This window comes from Mobula hypostoma, chromosome 2 (assembly GCF_963921235.1).
Source record: "Mobula hypostoma chromosome 2, sMobHyp1.1, whole genome shotgun sequence".
NCBI classification, from domain to species: Eukaryota; Metazoa; Chordata; class Chondrichthyes; order Myliobatiformes; family Myliobatidae; genus Mobula; species Mobula hypostoma.
Window position 1 is genome coordinate 175784348 of NC_086098.1, and position 21366 is coordinate 175805713.

The 21366-nt window shown below is 42.5% G+C and overlaps 1 non-coding gene across 1 annotated transcript; it reads right to left on the reverse strand.

Annotated features, from left to right (window-relative positions):
* Nucleotides 1-320: 320 nt before the first annotated feature.
* Nucleotides 321-393, reverse strand: trnam-cau (transfer RNA methionine (anticodon CAU)). The gene has a single exon. It is a non-coding gene; the product is annotated as a tRNA-Met (tRNA).
* Between the last annotated feature and the right edge of the window lie 20973 nt (nt 394-21366).

Below are 21366 nucleotides of genomic sequence, written 5' to 3' on the forward strand. Positions count from 1 at the left end.
ACTTCACAGCAAAAGTCAAAAAAGTTAAACCTCAAGATCATGATTGGCCAGTCTTTCCATTGCATTTATGTGCACTAGTTAAGCAGTCTATGTGCAAGACAATTAACTATTTGGTATCACCATATTGGAGATATTCCCTTTACTCTATCCACTCCTCCTACACCTCCTCTGCATTTTAAAGTATTTTTTCTCCCTTTCCCAAGGGCCTCGAATCTGAATGGTTCTTTTTTTTCCACAGATGCTACCAGATCTTATGTGTGTTTCCAGCATTTTTCTCTTTTTGTTTCAGATCTCCAACATCAGCAGATTCATAAAGCTAGTGCCCCGTGTGAGATTTGAACTCACGACCTTCAGATTATGAGACTGATGCGCTGCCTACTGCGCTAACGAGGCCTATGAGAGCTCATTACCCAGGTTACAAATCAGAAGTCAATATAGAAATCAATATTTTGCACTTTTCACAAACACAATATCAAATGCTTTAAAGAATTCTCGCCAATACCAACTCAGTCTGCAAAATCCTTCAGATTCACTGGGAGGAGAAGCAACTGAGACCATATTCTTTTACAAGATGTCTCTAGCACTGAGGTTCTAGATACTCTCAGCCAGTTCCACTGGGCACACAACTCATTCCAATGCCTGAGACCAATAAACTGAAAAAGAGAATCTACAGTACCATGGGAGGGGATCATAGAGAGACAAATTAAAAGGTTCAAGGGCGTGCTAAAGAAGTACATCCTCCCCTACCCCCACTTTCTCTTGTGAATCTCTGGCTGTTGTCCTCTCAAAAAAGAGAGGGAGTATTCAAAATGCACTGAAAACCTCAAGGCCATCATCCAGAGTGTTTTGAGGCCGTGTGAAACCGTTGTAATGAGTGGTCCATCTCATGAGTTATCCATCTGTCCCATCACTGGAAGGGTCTGTATTCCCTACATTGACCATCACTGTTCTACCGGGCCATGGGAAAACGCTCTAATTTGTAAAGAAGCCATTGACAAGCATCTGTCAGACATTTGTATGCACATGTCAATGAATCAACATGCATGATCTTAAACCATTTTGTCCCTCTCTGTCTTTGTCCTATCCATCCTTCCCTACCTTCTCTTCAACTTGAAATTAATTTCTTTTCTCCCATTTCTAGTTATCAAGGAAGTTCTCCAACCTGAAGATTTAACTGTTTTCCTCTGCACAAGAGCAGCCTGATCTGATGAGTGGTTCCAGTATTTTCTGTTTTTACTCCAGATGTCAAGATTCCAGAGGTTTTGGCTTTGATTTTCATTGAGTGCACAGTGGACTTTAATGAGGTGTGAAACACATAAGACCATAAGATATAGGAGCAGAATTAGGCCATCGAGTTTGCTCCACCATTCCATAATGGCTGATCCTGGATAACACTCAACTCCATACACCTGCCTTCTCGCCATATTCTTTGATGCCCTGACCGATCAGAAAACTATCAACTTCCATCTTAAATATAGTCACGGAATTGGCCTTCACTGCAGATTGTGGCAGAGTATTCCACAGATTCACTACTCTCTGGCTAGAAAAATTCCTCCTTACCTCTGTTGTAAAAGGTTGCCAGTCAGTTTTGAGGCTGTGCCCTCTAGTTCTGAATACTCCCACCATAGAAAACGTCCTCTCCACATCCACCCTATCTAGCCTTTCCAATCAGAAAAGGCCCTCTTTATTCCCTTTCACTGCCTCCTGGCTGTCTACCATTCCTCTATCCATGCCAGTATCTCTCCTGTGACATCATTGGATTTTATCTTGTTATACAGCCTCATGTGCGGAACCTTATCAAATGCCTTCTAAAAATCCAAGTAAAAGACATTCACTGCCTCTCCTTTGTCCACTCTGCTTGTTACTTCCTTGAAGAACTCTCACAGATTTGTCAAGCAAGATCTCCCTTTACAGAAACCGATGCTGACTTTGTTCCAAGTACCCCGAAACCTCATCCTTAATAATAGAGACCAATACTTCCCCAACCGCTGAGGTTAGGCTAACTGGCCTTTAATTTCCTTTCTTTTGTCTTCCTCCCTTCTTAAAGAGTGGAGTGACATTCTCATCAAGGTTTAGATATTGTCACAGGGATTTTCACGACTGTTGTATTCTCTCATAAGAACATAAGAAACCGGAGCAGGAGTAGGCCATCTGGCCCGTTGAGCCTGCTCCACCATTCAATAAAATCATGGTTGATTGGGCCATGGACTCATCTCCACCCACCTGCCTTTTCCCCATAAGCTTTAATTCCCCTACAATGCAAAAATCTATCTAACTTGTCTTAAATGTATGTACTGAGGTGGCCTCCACTGCTTCATTGGGCGGAAAATTCCACAGATTTGCTAATCTCTGGGAAAAGCAGTTCCTCCTCATCTCCATCCTAAATCTACTCCCCCAAATCTCGAGGCTAAATCCCCTAATTCTAGTCTCACCTACCAGTGGAAACAACTTTTCTGCCTTTATCTTATCTATCCCTTTCATAATTTTATATGTTTCTATAAGATCTCCTCTCATTCTTCTGAATTCGAATGAGTACAGTCCCAAGTGACTCAATCTCTCCTCATAGTCTAACCACCCATCTCTGGAATCAACCAGGCGAACCTCCTGTGCACCACCTCCAAAGCCAGTATATCTTTCCTCAAGTAAGGAGACCAGAACCTCATGCAGTACTCCAGGTGCAGCCTCACCAGTACCTTGTACAGTTGCAGCATAATTTCCCTGCTCTTAAGTTCAATCCCTCTAGCAATGGAGGCCAACATCCCATTTGCTTTCCTGATAGCCTGTTGCACCTGCAAACCAACTTTTTGTGATTCATGCACAAGCACTCCCAAGTCCCTCTGCACAGCAGCATGCTGCAAGTTTTTACCATTTAAATAATAATCTGCTCTACCATTTTTCTTTCCAAAGTGGATGACCTCATATTTGCCAACATTGTACACCATCTGCCAGACCCTTGCCCATTCACTTAACCTATCTATCTCTCTCTGCAAACTCTCCGTATCTTCTACACAATTTTCTTTTCCACTTAAATTAGTATCATCAGCAAACTTAGATACACTACACTTGGTCCCCTCTTCCAGATCGTTAATGCATCTCCCATCAAACTAGTGCCCCATGTGAGACTGAACTCATGAGCTTCAGTTTGTAAGACTGACGTGCTGTCTACTGCACCTATGAAACCCTATGGGGTGATGTCAATCAAGTAACGAATCAGAAGTCAATGTACAAATCAATGACTTGATTTATTTTCCAGAACTAAGGAGATACGTTCTCCTTCTTCAAAGAAAGGGGCTCCCTTCCTCCACCATCAACGCTGCCTTCACCTCCATCTCTTCCATTTCACACATGTCTGGCCTCACCCCATACCCTACCACCCCACCAGGGGCAGAGTTCCTCTTGTCCTAACCTAGCACCCCACCAGCCTTTGTGTCCAGTACGGTCTCACCCTGCCAGAGATATTCCCTTTGTCCTATCCACCTCTCTTGTTCCTTTTCTGCAACTTTAAACTAATTTGTTTCCTCTGTTTCCCAGTTCTATTCAAAAGGTCTCTGATTTGAAACATTCTCTTTCCACAGATTCTGCCTGACCTTCGGTGTGCTTCCAGCATCTTTTTTTCCCAATTTCTGGCATTTGCAGATTAATCCTGATTTTCAATGAATGCACAAGGACAAATTACAGGAGAGGCAGTTGTTGAACATAAAGAGTTGGCAATTGTCTGAGATGTGTTTCACAGCTCTTGTATTGTCTCCCATAAAACCAGTGCCCTGTGTGAGGCTTGAACACTCGACTTTCAAATTATGAGACTGACATGCTGCCTACTGCACTAATGAGGTCCTATGGGATGATGTCATCTAGGTAACAAATTGGATGTAAGCATATGAATCAATAACTAGCACTTTGGAGGCGGTATAGAGCAGGTTCACCAGATTGATTCCGGAGATGAGGGGTTAGACTATGAGGAAAGATTGAGTCACCAACAATACCAAAAAGGCAGTCAAAGGATTAGGTTTAAAATTTACTTTAAAAAGCACCGAAAAAGTTTGAAATATTTCCTTCCAATATTTTTCAAGACTTAGACAAGTCCAAACCATATGGATTAATTAATGAAGCTTCTCCATTATTACATCTATCACAAAAGGGAGATATATCCAAATAAAAACAAAACAGCTTATCTTTAGACATATGGGCTCTATGAACCTCTTTAAATTGTAGAAGGGAATGACGGGCACATAGCGATGAGGTATTAACCAATTTAAAAATTTCATTCCAAGCATCCTCAGAAATTGAAATCTGCAAATCTTGTTCCCAAAGATTTTTAATTTTATCTAAAGGAATATTTCTTATTCCCAACAACATACCATAAATATTAGATATAGATGCATTATGGAAGGATTTCAAATTAAAAATTATATCAAGTAAATTTTTATCTGGACTTTTAGGAAATGTATGTACTTGAGATGCAAAAAGTCTCTAATTTGTAAATATCGAAAAAATTGAGTTCTCGGTAGGCTATACTTAACTGACAGTTGTTCAAATGAAGAGGGAGTATCTCCAACAAACAAATCATGAAAACATTTAATACCCAATCTATTCCACTCTATAAAAACTACATCAATCATAGAAGGTTTAAAAAATAGTTAGAAAAAATGTGACTTGAAAGTGAAAAACTCAATAAACCAAAATATTCTCTAAATTGTACCCAAATCCTCAAAGCGTGTTTAACTACTCAGCTAAATTACTTAATGATAAAGGAATTGAGGATCCGAGAAGAGAAATGATAGAGAATTTATTAACAGAGTTAGCTTCTAAAGAAACCTACACCGGACAGTCCTCTCGATTAATATAATATAACCAAAACATAAGATTCCGTATATTGACTGCCCAGTAATAAAACCTAAAATTGGGAAAGCTAAACCTCCATTCTTTTTAGCTTTTTGAAGATGAACTTTATTTAATCAAGAAATGTTATTTTTCCATATATATGAAGATATAATAGAATCCAAAGAATCAAAAAAAGGGATTTAGGAATTAAAACAGGTATAGCCTGAAATAAATACAAAACTTTAGGCAAAATATTCATTTTAATGGAATTGATTCGGCCAATCAATGATAAAGAGAGGGGTGACCAATTTGAAAGTGCCTTCTTCACATAATTCAGAAGTGTAAAAAAATGTTCTTTAAAAAGCAATTTATAATTCCTAGCAATTGTTACGCCCAAATAAGTAAATTGATTTCTTACAATTTTAAAAGGAAGGTTAGTATTAACTACTACCAAATTATTCAAAGGAAAAGTTCACTCTTATGAAAGTTAAGATTATATCCAGGAAACTGACTAAAGCAGGAAATTAAAGAACGTAGAGAAGGTAAAGCAGACTCCACATTAGAAACGTAGAGCAAAAGGTCATCAGCATAAGTTTGTTGCTCCTGACTGCAGCATCTGCAGTCTCTGTGTCTCCACTCTTAGTCTTTCTGTTTCCATTATTGTGTCTTAAACTTAGGAAAGCAGTTAATCTATAGAACTAATGGGAAATTTCTTTTCCCATATAACTACACTCCTGGAGCAAGATTCCCGATCCTTGGGCAGAGATGATGCTTAGATTTCCATATACTTCAAGACTGAGCTCCAATCCATCATTGGCACTTTCACTGAAACGTACAAGAATGTGAACTATGAAACATAGAAGAATAGGGTAAAGGAAATGTTTCAAATGTAACATCAAAATCAGCCAGAAGAAACTAAACGTGACATCAGCAAGACGAAGGAATTGGTTGTTGACTTCAGAAGGAGTAGTGGACCGCACGATCCAATTTACATCGGTGGTGCGCAAGTGGAACAGGTCAAAAGCTTTAAGTTCCTTGGGGTCAATATCACAAGTGACCTGACTTGGTCCAACCAAGCAGAGTCCACTGCCAAGAAGGCCCACCAGCGCCTTTACTTCCTGAGAAAACTAAAGAAATTTGGCCTGTCCCCTAAAACCCTCACTAATTTTTATAGTTGCACCGTAGAAAGCATTCTTCTAGGGTGCATCACAACCTGGTATGGAAGTTGTCCTGTCCAAGACCGGAAGAAGCTGCAGAAGATCGTGAACACGGCGCAGCACATCACACAAACCAATCTTCCATCCTTGGACTCACTTTACACCGCACGCTGTCGGAGCAGTGCTGCCAGGTTAATCAAGGACACGACCCGCCCAGCCAACACAATCAGGGGCTTGAAGACTCATATGGCCAGATTTGGGAACAGCTTCTTTCCAACTGTGATAAGACTGCTGAACGGATCCTGACCCAGATCTGGGCCGTACCCTCCAAATATCTGGACCTGCATCTCGGTTTTTTTTGTACTACCTTATTTTCCATTTTTCTATTTTCTATTTATGATATATAATTTGAATTTTTAATATTTACTATCGGTTTGTAATCCAGGGAGCGAGAAGCGCAGAATCAAATATCGCTGTGATGATTGTACGTTCTAGTATCAATTGTTTGGCGACAATAAAGTATAAAGTATAAAGTAAGTAAGTAAAAGCTGGGAAGACATTGCAGTCAATAGATAGACCTGGAGGTAATCTGTTCAGGAGGGAGTTGTGCTAAATGAGAATGACTTCTGCTGTGCTGCATTGAAGAAGGAGAGATTGAGAAACCAAAAGACCCAACCATAGCCAACACTTACTCTTGCCCACATTGCACCAGAACATGTGTGTAATGCCCTGGGAAAGGTTTCACTGCTAATGTAATGGTTTCTCTGTAGGAGCAGTGTTTGGGTTATGACTAGAGATAACAGGAGCTTTGGAATGTGTGCCGGCCAATGAAGGGAGTGTTTTTTTCTTTCTTGTGTGCTCAAGAGAGAGGTATTCGCGGGCTTTTGTTTGGCGGGAGATGGAGAGAGAAGATGCCAGAACGGAGAGGCCGTAGACTACAGGATGGAGTGGACTTAGAATGGGGCCAGGAGTCAACGCCGCCCGGGGGAAATTGATGGAAGACTAACCCACAGGAAACCGTGAGCTCCAACATGCACATTAGACTGTTTCATTGAAATGGGCCCTTTTCTTTTTGTTTTCTTTACTAACCCTTCAGTCGAATTAAGAATTATAAAGCTAAGTTGTTCAATTGCATACAGTGTACTGTTTGTTATTTTGTAGTGCTGATTTGTAACAGGGGACACATCAGGCAGCATCCACACAAAAAAGAGGCTTTACACCTCAGATTTCACACGTTTGGTGGGCCACAGACTGTCTTCCCAAGACTAACGCCGCCGACCGAAACTGAGGGTCACATGCGGACCTGAGATCAGCCGCTTGAAGACCCACTGATAGACAATTCCATCATGCTCAACTCGAGTGGTCACGGTACTACTACTATGGAGTTTTGCTGAACACCCACAAGACACAGGTACTCCACCTACTTGATCCTGCTGCTCTAAACTGTCAGACAAAAGTAAAGGTTCAACATGTGGTTGACTGCTCGGGAAGGCAGATTTTGAAGATGACCTTCAACATTGCTTTCAATGGGCAGCACCCTGTCTTTGGTCAATTGTGTTTAAAGGATATGTGAGGACTTGGTTTACAGTGTAGAGTTGTTTTTCTTTCTGAATTGTCTCTCTTTGCTCATTCGTTGTTCTTGTAACATTTAGTAAAACCACCCAGTTTCATGTCTTATTCTTGACCTCCGAAGAACCTCTGGAAAATTTGTCACCAGATCCAACAGAGATATATGTCCTCAAACCTGGCACAAGCTCATGATCTCCTAACCACCTCTATTTTCTGAGGTGTGGACTCCCTACAGCTGACATGGAACAATACCACAGAAAATCATCCAAATCCAGTGTAAGTTCAAATTATAAAGTACATTTTATTATCAAAGTACATATTTGTCACCATATTTTAATCCATTATGGACAACCTGGCACACCCTCTCCATGACCTACTGAATAAGCAGTAGAGCACCCTTTCCAACAGGCGCATTCAGCTCCACCATCAGAAGGATTGTTACAGAAAATCCTACCAAATGCAATAAGCATATACAACAGTTCATCTCCGTGCGATGGGAGAACACACATCATATACAATAGTCTCTGTTTTATTATTTCGTACATTATTATTGCACATTGGCACATTATTATTGTGTATATTATTATTCTGCACGTTATTATTAGTTAAGTCTGCACATTGATAAGTGTGTTTTTAAATGTTGCTGCTGTAACGAAAGAATTTGCCACCTGGGATCAATAAAGTACTTATCATTATTATTATACATCCCTGAGATTCATTTTCTTGTGGGCATACTCAACAAATCTATAGAGAAGGAACTATAACAGCATAAATGAAAGACCATCCAACTCGGTTGTTCGACCAGAGCACAGAAGACAACAAACTGTGCAAATGCAAAAAGAAGAAACAATATTAATAAATAAGCAAAAATATCGAGAACATGAAATGAAGAGAACTTGAAAGGATAAGCAAGATACTGTCAAGGACAATAGAATTGAGCCTCTAATTACACTCAGCCAAATCCGTCACCCTGCTACGTTCTTGCACCTTATTATTTGCCCGCACTGCACTTTCTCTGCAGCTGTTACACTTTATTCTGCATTGTTATTGCTTTACCTTGTATTTCTATGCCCTATGCAATGATTTTATCTGTATGAACAGTGTGCAAGAACAAACTGTTCACAGTACCTCCATAGAGTGGGAATAATAAACCAATGCCAATTCCATTGGGCAGAGTGCATCTTTCCTAAACCTGACATTAGTCTCCTGGCACAGATATTCCCTTAAACAACAGGAATTCTGCAGATGCTGGAAATTCAAGCAACATACATCAAAGTTGCTGGTGAACGCAGCAGGCCAAGCAGCATCTATAGGAAGAGGCGCAGTCGACGTTTCAGGCCGGCCTGAAACGTCGACTGCGCCTCTTCCTATAGATGCTGCTTGGCCTGCTGCGTTCACCAGCAACTTTGACAGATATTCCCTTGTGTGTTTTTCTCTGTGAATGGATTGCCAGACTCATAAAGGTATATTTTGAGATGTCTATTCAAAGATATGCTGCAAGAATCCTTGAAGAGTTGAAATACCTTCAGTTTTGCTTGGAATTTCCACTCCATGGCACAGAGCCTTGTTAGCACAGTAGGCAGTGTGTCGGTTTCCTGATCTGGAGGTTGTGAGTTCGACCTTCACACGGGCCACCAGTTTTATGGAATATGGAAGACACCACAAGAGCTTGGACATTCTCCAACACTTAAAGTTCAGGGGTTTTATCTTCTGTGCAACGTCAATCGCGGAATCATTAAAACAAAAATTAGAACGTCGAATAAGAAATGCTGGAATTGGGTTAGCGTACTGCAGCTTAGTGTAACACTATCACAGCACCAGCAATCCACCTTCAGTTGTACCACTGTCTGTAAGAAACCTTAAGTTCTTTCCATGACTGTGTGAGTTTCCTCCAGCTGCTGTGCTTCCCTCCCACATTCTAAAGACATAAGGGTTACAGTGCTGTGTATCTACATTTTTTTTATAGTCCAATTGAAGTGGAGAAGGACCATTGAGAATGTTAATGTGAACACAAGGCCCTACATGCAGAGCGTACTTAGCCTCAGCGTATGCCGGGGAAAGAGCAGACCAATTGATAAAGTATCCATCTACCCTATTGGCGGAAAGGTCTGTGGCCCCCACATTAGCCTTCTTAGTCACCTCAAAACCCTCAAAAGAGGTGCAGAAGCAACTAATGGTGAACCTCAAAGCACCAGCAGGAGAAGACACAGACTTATATGACGGAAGAAAGTAAAGGTATGTCTGTAGCCCTTACTTTTTCCTTTGCCCAATCTCAGCCCCACAACATACATTTGAAGTTCAAAGTACAAAGTACAGTCATTATCAAAGTACATATGTGTCTCCATATCCTACCCTGGGATTCGTTTTCTTGTGGGTGTTCACAGTAAAACAAAGAAATACAATAGAATCAATGATAAACCATACACAAAGATAAAGAATGAATGTGCAGAAGATAAATAGTGTAAATATAATAAATAGATAAACAGATAAATAAATAAATGAATGAATGAGAACATGAGTTGTAGAGTCCTTGAAAGTGAGTCCATAGGTTGTGGAATCAGTTCAGTGTTGAGGTGAGTGAAGTTATCCACACTGGTTCAGGAGCCTGAAGGTTGAAGGGTAACAACTGTTCCTGGAGCTGGTGGTGTGGGTAAAGAGCTGTTCTTAACAAAAGATCCCGCTATATTTCAGCTAACAAGACAAAGGTTGATCCCTAGCCAAATATTAAGTAAGCATCAAAGGATTAGAAATTGAACTTTAGATTAGGTTATGAAGTAATGCATGCATTAAGAAATGATACAGTATTTCCTCCGGTGTGATATCACAAAACACAGAACAAACCAAGAATGAAAAAAACTAACAAAACCACATAATTATGACATATAGTTACAACAGTGCAACAATACCATAACTTGATGAAGAAGTCCATGAGCACAGTAAAAGTTCAAATTCACTCAAATGTCCCACATCTCACGCAGACGGGAGAAGGAAGAAAAACTCTCCCTGCCATATCCGACCACGGTCCGACTCTGATTCATCCAAAAACTTCGTGCTCTGATCAGCCCTCTGACACCGAGTACTGAGCGCCATCTCTGTCCGAACGATTCAACCTCCTTCTCGGTCGCCAAGGGCAGGCAAGACCGGGGATTTTGAGGCCTAGCCTCCGGAAGATTCCCGACCGCGCAGTAACAACAGCAGCGAACGAGCGTTTCAGAAATTTTTCCAGATGTTCCTCTGTGCTTTCACGACCATCTTCATCAAATCAGAATTGTCTACGGCCCCTGTTTAACAGATACAATATCATTTTTCATCGGAGGGCTGCGCATGCGCGGCGTGCTGCTTCTCTTCTCCTCATGCCTGAACTTAACAATATCGACAGAGAAATGGCAAATAATGCCCCATTAATCCATTGTATAGAGATCTTCTCAAAGAACTTTTGGTGTCTATATGCCTGCTCAATGGGGCACATGGACAATATCCGGGCACAAGAGATTCTGCAGGTGCTGGAAATCCAGAAAAAAACAGAAAAGCTGCAGGAACTCAGCAGGTCAGGCAGGATCTACGGAAAGGAATAAACAGTCAATGTTTCAGGTTGAAACCCTTCATCAGGATGGGAAAAGAGGAGAGGAAAAGCCAGAATAAGAAGGTGGGGGGAGGGAGGAGTACGAGCAGCCAGGTGAGAGGTGACGCCAGGTGAGGAAGGTGTGTGGGTGAAGGATGGGGATGAAGTGAGAAGCTGGGAGGAGATCGGTGGAAGAGGTAAAGGGCTGGAGAAGAAGGAATCTGATAGGAGAGGAGAGTGGACCATGGGGGAAAGGGAAGGAGGAGGGAACGTGAGGGAGATGATTGACAGGTGAGGAGAAAAGGTAAGTGGGGAGTAAGAATGGGGAATGGAACAAGAGAGAAGGTGGAGTGGGGAGAAATTACCATAAATTAAAGAAATTGATATCCATGCCATCTGGCTGGAGGCTACTCTGACAAAATATGAGGTGTTGCTCCACCAACCCGACAGCAGCCTCATCATGGCAGTAGAGGAGGCCATGGACCAACATGTCTCTAGAGTTTATAGAGAGTGGTGTGAAAAGACACATTGCAAATTATTGTCGGTGACTTCAACTGCGCCAATAGACAATAGACAATAGGTGCAGGAGCAGGCCATTCGGTCCTTCAAGCCAGCACCGCCATTCACTGTGATCATGGCTGATCATCCACTATCAGTATCCAGTTCCTGCCTTATCCCCGTAACCTTTGATTCCGCTATCTTTAAGAGCTCTATCCATCTCTTTCTTGAAAGTATCCAGAGACTTGGTCTCCACTGCCTTCTGGGGCAGAGCATTCCACATATCCACTACTCTCTGGGTGAGAAAGTTTTTCCTCAACTCCGTTCTAAATAGCCTACCCCATATTCTTAAATTGGTTCTGGACTCACCCATCAGTGGGAACATGCTTCCTGCCTCCAGCGTGTCCAATCCCTTAATAATCTTATATTTTTCAATCAGATCCCCTCTCATCCTTCTAAATTCCAGTGTATATAAGCCCAGTCGCTCCAATCTTTCAACATATGACAGTCCTGCCATCCTGGGAATTAACCTTGTGAACCTACGCTGCACTCCCTCAATAGCAAGAATGTCCTTCCTCAAATTTGGAGACCAAAACTGCACACAGTACTCCACGTGGGGTCTCACCAGGGCCCTGTACAGCTGCAGAAGGACCTCTTTGCTCCTATTATGAAGGCCAGCATGCCATTAGCTTTCTTCACTGCCTACTGTACCCGCATGCTTGCTTTCAGTGACTGATGTACAAGAACACCTAGATTTCATATCTATCTGAAGAAACCCCTGCCCAATTGTCAGCAGCATATAAGTTGTACACCAGACGTCCCAACACATTCGACCACTGCTACACTATGATATGGAATGCCTATCATTCCTTTCCTGGATTACCACAACAGATGCCATCTTATTGGCTCTTCATACCACCCTAGAACATCTGCACAGCAAAGAAGCATACATCAGGATGTTCTTTATCAATTGCAGATCAGCATTTAATACCATCATCCCCTGAAAACTAATCAGTAAACTCCAAGAGCCGGGTCTCAATACTCCTTGTGCAATTGGATCCTGGATTTTCTCAGTTGCAGACCACAGTCGGTTCGGATTGGCAAAAACAACTCCTCCACATTCTTCATCAGCACAGGTGCACCTGTGTGCTTAGTCCCCTGCTCTACTCGCTTTACACCTATGACTGTGTGACTAAGTATAGCTTCAACACCATATACAAGTTTGCTGATGACACCACTGTTGTGGGCCATATTGAAAGTGGTGATGAACGACCTGGCACTCAACATCAGGGTAAGATGAAGGAGCTCATTGTGGACTTCAGGAAGGGTAAGACGAAGGAACACATACCAATCCTCACAGACCAATCAGAAGTGGAGAGAGTGTGCAGCTTCAAGTTCCTGAGTGCAGGCTGCATCACTGGCTGGTATGGGGGGTGGGGGGGGGGGTTACTGCACAGGACCAAAAGGAGCTGCAGAAGATTGTAAATTTAGTCGGCTCCATCTTGGGTACTAGCCTATGATGTACCCAGGACACCTTCAAGGAGAGGTGTCTCAAAAAGGCAGCATTCATTATTAAGTACCTCCAGCACCCAGGGCATGCCCTTTTCTCACTGTTACCATCAAGTAGGAGGTACAGAAGCTTGAAGTCACACACTCAGCGATTTAGGAACAGCTTCTTCCCATCTGCCATCTGATTCCTAAATGGACATTGAACCCTTAGACACTACCTCACTTTTTTTAATAAGTAGTATTTCTGTTTTTTGCACAATTTTTAACTTATTCAATATACATATACTGTAATTGATTGATTGATTTTTTTTCTCCTATATTATGTATTGCATTGTACTACTGCTGCTAAGTTAACAAATTTCACGTCACATGCCGGTGATAATAAACCTGATTCTGATTCTGAATCAGCATACAGGAGGGAGATTGCAAATTTGGCTGAGTGGTGTCCTAAAAACAACTTCTCACTCAATGTCAGCAAGACCAAGGAACTGATTGTGGACTTCAGGAGAAGGAAACCAGGGGTCTATGGGCCAGTATTCATCAGAAGATCAGAGGTGGAGAGGATCAGTAACTTTAAATTTCTGGGTGTCACTATCTCAGAGAAACGGTCCTGGACCCATCATATAAATGTAATTGCAAAGAAAGCACAACAGCACCCCTACATCCTTAGGAGTCTGCAAAGATTCAGCATAACATTAAAAACCTTGACAAACTTCTATAGATGTGTGGTGGAAAGTGCATTGACTGGCTGCATTACGGCCTGCTATGGGAACATCAATGCCTTTAAATCCTACACAAGGGAATGGATTTGGCCCAGTACGTCACAGCCATTGAACACATCTACATGAAATGTTGTTATAGGAAAGCAAAGCTCCTGAAAGATCGTCAGAGATCCTCACCACCCAGGCCAGGCTCTATTCTCACTGCTGCCATCAGGTAGAAGGTACCGGAGCCTCAAGATTCAAAAACAGTTACTATCCCTCAACCATCAGGCTCTTGAACAAAAGAGGATAACCACGCTCATCTATTGAGATGATCCCATAACCAATAATCTCACTTTATGGATTCTTTACCTTGTTATTTCATGCTCACATTATTTATTGCTATTTATTTATATTTGCATTTGCAGTTTGTTGTCTACTATGCTCTTGCTCCTGTTTACAGTTACTATTCTATACATTTGCTGAGTATGCCCACAGGGAAAACAAATCTCAGGGAATTTGATCTTTGAAAAAACATCCAGTGAGCAGCAGCTCTGTGGGCAAAAACACCTTGTTAATGAGAGGAACGGCCAGACTGGTTCAAACGGACAGGAAGGCGACAGTAACTCAAATAACCACATGTTACAACAGTGGTGTGCAGAACATCTCTGAACACATAACATGTTGAACCTTGAAGTGGATGGGCTACAGCAGCAGAAGACTACGGACGTACACACAGTGGCCACTTTGTTAGGTACCGAAGGTTACTAATAAAGTCACCACCGAGTGTATACTTGCTTTCTGTGTTCAGTTGTCAGGCTCCTGTGCTTCAGAGTCAGAATCAAGTTTATTATCAGTCACATGTAATTCATGAAACTGGTTGTTTTGTAGCAGTAGTACAGTGCAAAGACATAAAATTACTATAAATTACAAAATAACTAGTAAGTACAGAAAAAAGGAATAAGGTGCAGGTTAGGTGTTAGACTGTTCAGAAATGTGATGTGGAGGGGATGAAGCTGTTGCTAAGGTATCTGTTTATTTAGTAATACTGTGTGGGGCAGACCCCTCTGGCCAATCAAGCCGCACCGTTCAGTAACCCATCTATTTAACCCCAGTCCAATCATATGACAATTTACAACGGCCCACTTTCGACTGTGGGAGGAAACCAGAGCACTCGGAGGAAACCCAGATGCACACGGGAAGAACGTACAAACTTTCCTTAAAGAGGATGCCGGAATTGGACTCTGAACTCCGACGCCCCAAGCTGTGATAACGTCGTGCTAGCTATTACACCACCATGGTTGAGGGTATATCTTCAGGCTCCTGTGCCTCCTTGCTTATGGTAGTGCTGAATAGAGGACATATGGCGAGTGTCCTTCATGATGCTTCTGGAAGATGTCCTCGATGGTAGTGAGGGTAGTGCCTGTGATGGAGCTGACAGTAACTACAGACTGCTTTGATGTAATACAGACGATTTTATTGGAACCAGCCCCACAGCAAAGGGACGTCCCTTTAGAATGGAGTTGAGGAGGAATTCCTTCATCCAGTGGATGGTGGATCTGTGGAATGTGCTGTCACAGAGGGCAGTTGAGTATATTCAAAGCAGAGACTGATAGGTTCTTGATTGGCAAGGGGTGCGGGTGGTTAAAGGTTACAGGGAGAAGCCAAGAGAAGGGGGTAGAAAAGAACTCAGCCATTATTGAATAATGGAGCAGACTCGATGGGCCAATTAGCCTAATTCTGCTCCTATATCATATGGTCATATCCCAAAGGCAGGTGGGTTGGTAGCTTAAATGGCCACTAAACCTCCTTCCCAATGGTAATAATGAGAAGAGGGCATGTCCCAGTTGGTGAAGGTCCTTAATGATGGATGCTGCCTTATTGACTCGATGGCGGGCAGGATTTTGATCGTGATGGAACTGGCATAGTCGACAACCCTCTGCAGTATCTCATGATCCTAAGCATTGGAGGCTCAATGCCAGAATGTGATGCAACTCTCCATGGTACATTTATCGTTCTTTGTAAGAGTCTTTAGTGACATACCAAATCTCCTCAAACTCCTAATGGAGTAGAATGTCTGGCATGACATCTCCTCCTCACTGGCAATCAGCACTGCTCTACTCTCTCTGCACCCCTGTGGCTAGGCACAACTCAAATGCCATCAATAAATTTGCCAGTGACTCAACTACTGTTGGCAGAATTTTGAGTGGTGGCAAGGAGGCGTACAGGAGTGAGACAGATCAGTTGATTGGCATGGGTCACAGCAACAACCTTGCACTGAATGTCAGAAAGACCAAAGAATTGATTGTGGACGTCAGTAAGAGTACGATGAGGGAACACACTCCAGTGCTCATCAAGGGATCAGAAGTGAGAGAGGGAGAAGTTTCAAGTTTCTGGCTATCAATATTTCTGAGGATCAATCCTGAGCCCAACATATTGATGCAATTATCAAGAAGGCATGACAGCGGCCATATTTCGTCAGGAGTTTGAGGAGATTTGGTATGTTATCAAAGACACTCGCAAATTTCTACAGATGTGCCATGGTGAACGTTCTAACTGGCTGCATCACCATCTCATATGGAAGAGCCACTGCACAGGATCAGAATAAGCTGCAAAAAGTTGCAAACTCTGACAGCTCCATCTTAGGCATCAGCCTCCCCAGCATCAAGGACACCTTCAAAAGACGATGCCTCAAAACGGAGCATCCATCATTAAGGACTCCCATCACCTAGGACGTGCCCTCTTCTCATTGCTATCATCAAGGAGGAGATAAAGGAGCCTGAATACACACACACACAATGTTTCATGAATGTTTCTTCCCCTCTGCCATCAGATTTCTGAATGGATACTGAACCCATGAACACTTTCCTCAGTATTTATTTTTCCAACCTGGTTCTGATTCTGATTGGATCGAGGTAATGGGCCCAGCATAGATCCTCTGTTGTGTTGATGCCCAGGAACTCGCATGCTGCTCACCCTTTCCCCTGCTGACCTCTCAATCAGAGCTGGAGTGTGTTTTCCCAACTTCCCCTACCTGAAGTCCACAATCAAATCTGTGGCCTTACTGACGTTGAGTGCAAGGTTGTTGTTGCGACAGTGGTACTCAACCAGGTGATGTCTCTCACTCCCGTACGCTCCCTCATCACCATCTGAAATTCTGCCAACAATAGTTGTGTCATCAGTGAATTTATAGTTGCATTTTCATCTGTGCCTAGTGTAGAGTGTAGGGAGAGTAGAGCAGTGGGCTAAGCATACATACTTGAGGAGAACCTGTGTTGATTGCCAGTGAGGAAGAGATGAGCCAAGAAATATTTATCTAAGAATACCCCAGTCCTGCTGAAGGGTCTTGGCCCGAAACATCAACTGTTTACTTTTCTCCATAGATGCTACCTGGCCTGCTGAGTTCCTCCGGCATTTTGATCCTGTTGCTTGGATTTCCAGCCTCTGCAGATTTTCTCCTGTTTCCTTTCTAAGAGTTGTCCATTTTATAATTATTTTCCTTTATCCCGAGGGCATGAACTCCCTAGCAGGGGTTCTCAAGGGGCACCATGTTCACAGACTTCTCATTCTGCACAGCAAGATCCTGTTTATCAGCTACACAATTGGAGATACAGCACTGTAACAGGCCCTTCGGCCCATCGAGCTCATGCCACCCAATTAGACCCATGTAAGCTACTAATGCATTAGTTTTTGGAGGAATCTGGGGCACCCTGAGGAAAGCCACACGGTCACAGGGAGAATGTCCAAACTCCTTACAGACGGCGGCAGGAACTGAACCTGGTCGGTCACAGGCTCTGTAATTGCAACATCCTAACTGCTACACAATCATGCCAATGGAAGATACAAAATATTCTTGTGCTCCATTATACCTAATTCACTTTAGTGCTAATTCGATTCAAAATTTTACACAGAGCTAGAGGTGCAGCAGGATATAAATGAAGCTTGGCTCAGAAATATGGAGTTATCTTAAAAGCCACTTGTATATCTCACCTCAATTCTTCAACATAATGCATTAGAGGTCACTACTAATCTCATCAATCTCAAGTAAATGATCATCAAAAATCTGGAGGTGTCAAATGTCTGCCATAAAAAAGGAAAATGCTCTCAACACTCCCATCTATATGTAGAACATTCTCTGTTTTATTGTAGGATCTACCAGAGCGCATTATGGTTTGGTGTAAATGGTTTGCCACTGGGCTCTGCTGTTTAGTGGAATGAAGCAAATAGATCAATTAACGTAGCTTTTAAACCATAGCCCTTACTGTGAGTGCTGATGTCATTGTACTGCAAGCAAAATTTCATCTAGGAAGTACAGTACGGTACTGTGCCACAGCACATTATTGTAGTGAGGGTGTCTAAGACTTGAGCACGGTACCATAGTAATTTTATGTATTGCATTGTACTGCTGCAAAAAAAAAACAATTTCATGACGTCTGTGAGTGATGATATTCCTGATTCTGATATGGGTCTCTATTGTGGACTGAGAGTGGGAAGGGGGCAGGGTGGGAAGGTGAATCGTGGTTGGGAGAAGGAAAAGGGAGAGGGGAGGGAATGGGAAGTACTGGAGAGATATTCTGTAATGCAATAAACCAATTGTTCAGAATCACATGACCTCACCTGGTGTCTCAGGGCTGGGTGTGTCTGCACCCACACCACCCCCTGCCCTGGGTACTCCTTCTCTACCACCTGTCCCACACCCCTCCCATGGCATTTCACCCTCACCATTCTCAACATCCTTTGCTCCTGCCAGATTTACCAACTTGCTCTCCACTCCACATTGATAAATAGAGCACTGTGTAGAAGTCTTAGGCACCCTAACCTTAGTATGTATATGCGCCTAAGACTTTTGCACAGATGCAATATTAAGTCAAGACGAGACAAGTTCAAGTTTATTGTCAACTGACTGTACATATATATACAACCAGATGAAATAATGTTCCTCCAGACCAAAAGGTGCACCCACCAAACATATATCACACACAGCACGTAAAACAAAATATTACCACAAGTAAGTTAACAAAATATAATTCAGAATGCATGTGAAGTGTGCAGTGCAGGTAAACAGTAAACAGCTCACAGTCCTGGAGGTGAGACCTCAGTGGTGGCAGGGTATTCACTTGTTTCACAGCCTGGGGGAAGAAGCTGTTAGCTAGTCTGGCAGTCCTAGTCCTGATGCTCCTGCACCTCCTTCCTGATGGTAGTGAGTCAAAGAGATAGTGGGATGTGTGGACGGGATCCTCAACAATGCTCCAGCACTCCCAGTAAATGTCAGCAATCAAGATATTAAATGTGAAATTCAAAACATTAAATACATTGTGCATCACACATATTATTTAGTTTTATATGTTTTGTTGTTAGATGTTTTTTTTTCTCTCTCATCTTTCTTATTATTTTTAGCTGATAATTGATCATGTATTATGTTGTTTCAGCAGTGTGTATAAGTAGCCACCCAACTCACATTATTTGTCTTTAGTTAACCAGCCCATTCCCAGTCATTCCATTCCTGGTGTTGCTCTACCAGTGGCCAGTCCATTACAATAGTGTGTCATATCTATCCACACCCATTCTACAGTATATATACTTTAGATAGATGCAACATAGCACTGGTGAAACACAGCGATGTTCTACTGGCTACGTACAATACTTCTAAATGAATCAGGGTTGTATATGATGGCATACTGTATACGTACTTTGATGATGAATTTACTTTGAACCTTCCAACTCCCACTGTTGTCCATCAAGAGTTTGTTCATTCTCCCCGTGACCGCTTCAGTTTCCTCCCACGGACCAAAGACGTACCGGTTGGTAGGTTAATTGGTCATCGTAAATTGTCCCGTGATTAACTCGGGAGTTGGTGAGTGGCTTGGCTCGGAGGGTTGGAAGAGCTGTTCTGCACTGTAGCTCTATAAATAAATAAAATAACTGTGGGTAAGCAGGTTAATTGGTCACATGGGTGAAATTGGGCAGCACAGGCTCATGAGCCAGAAAGGCTTGATACTGCACTATATCTATAAATAAACAAGCAAACAAATACATAGAGAGACAAATAAATAACTAATAGACAGATAAATATAACAATAAATAAACAGTCTTATGCATATGTTATATCATAACAAATGTAGGTAGGTCACTAACCTCCAGGAAAGATAATAAAACTGAAAGAGTACAGAAAGAATTTACAAGAATGTTGCCAGGATTTGAGGATCTAAGTCATAGGGAAAGGTTGAATAAGCCTGGACTTTATTCCTGGAGTGTAAGAGAATGAGGGGAGATTTGATCGAGGTATACAAAATTATGAGGGTAGAGATAAGGCAAATGCGAGCAGGCTTTTTCCACTGAGGTTGGGTGGGACTACACCTCAAGGTCATAGGTTAAGGGTGAAAGGTTTAAGGGTAACCTGAGGGGGAACCTCTTCACTTAGAAGGCGGTGAGAGTGTGGCAAGGGTGGATGTCGGTTTTAATGAAATTATTTAAGAGAAATTTGGATAGTTACATGGATGGGAAGGGTACACAGGTGCATGTTGAGACTAGGCAGAACAGTTCACCATGGACTAGATGGGCCGAAGGACCTCTTTGTGTGCTGCAGTGCTTTATGAGGAGGGGAACGTCGACTCAGACCATGAGAGGCCTGCGTCGCCCCACAAGGCGCAGAATGGAAGTGTGGGGCGCCACTCCTCGCACAGACTAGAGCAATGTGTAATTAAGTGCCTTGCTCAAGGGCTCAAACACACTGCCACAGCTGCTCGAACTAGCAACCTTGAGGTAACTAGATGAACGCCTTAACCACTTGGCCACATGCCCAACATAAATGACTCAAGTGCTCTATGACTCCATTAATAATGGTGCTCTATCACAAACTACCCCATTACCAGTCAATGGTCTGTAAATTGCTATTCCCCAATCAATAACACTCTTCCAATAGCCACTCCATAACTAGTGATGCTACCTGCAATGTCATTACCAATCAATTGTTCTATTATTGATCACCTCATTATCAGCTCGCTATTGATGGCCGCACTCTTCCATTGACGATATTCTATAGTTAGCTCCGTAACTAACTACCCCATTAGCCGTGGTGAACTGTGCATTCCCACTCCAGAACCAGGATTATTATCACTGACACACACTCTGAGATCTGTTGTTTTGTGGCAGCAGTGTGCAGTGCATAAATCACTCTCAGAATATTTTAAAAAGTGCAAAAGGAAAGCAAAATAGTGAAGTAGAGTTCATGGGTTCATGGACTGTTCTGAAATCTGATGGTGGAGGGGAAGAGGCTGTTCCTAAAACATTAGAGTGTGTGTCTTCGGACTTCTGTACCTCCTCCCTAATAGTAGTAATGACAGGAGGTCACGTCCAGGTCGGTGAGGGTTCTCAGTAATGAATGCCACCTTGCTCACCCAGAAAACAATCTCACCTATCATCTGCCAGCCTGTACTCCTCCCCCTCCCCTCCTTTGCGGTCCTGATGAAGGGCCTCAGCCTGAAACGTCAACTGTTTATTCCTCTCCGTAGATGCTGCCCGACCTGCTGAGTTCCTCCAGTATTTTGTG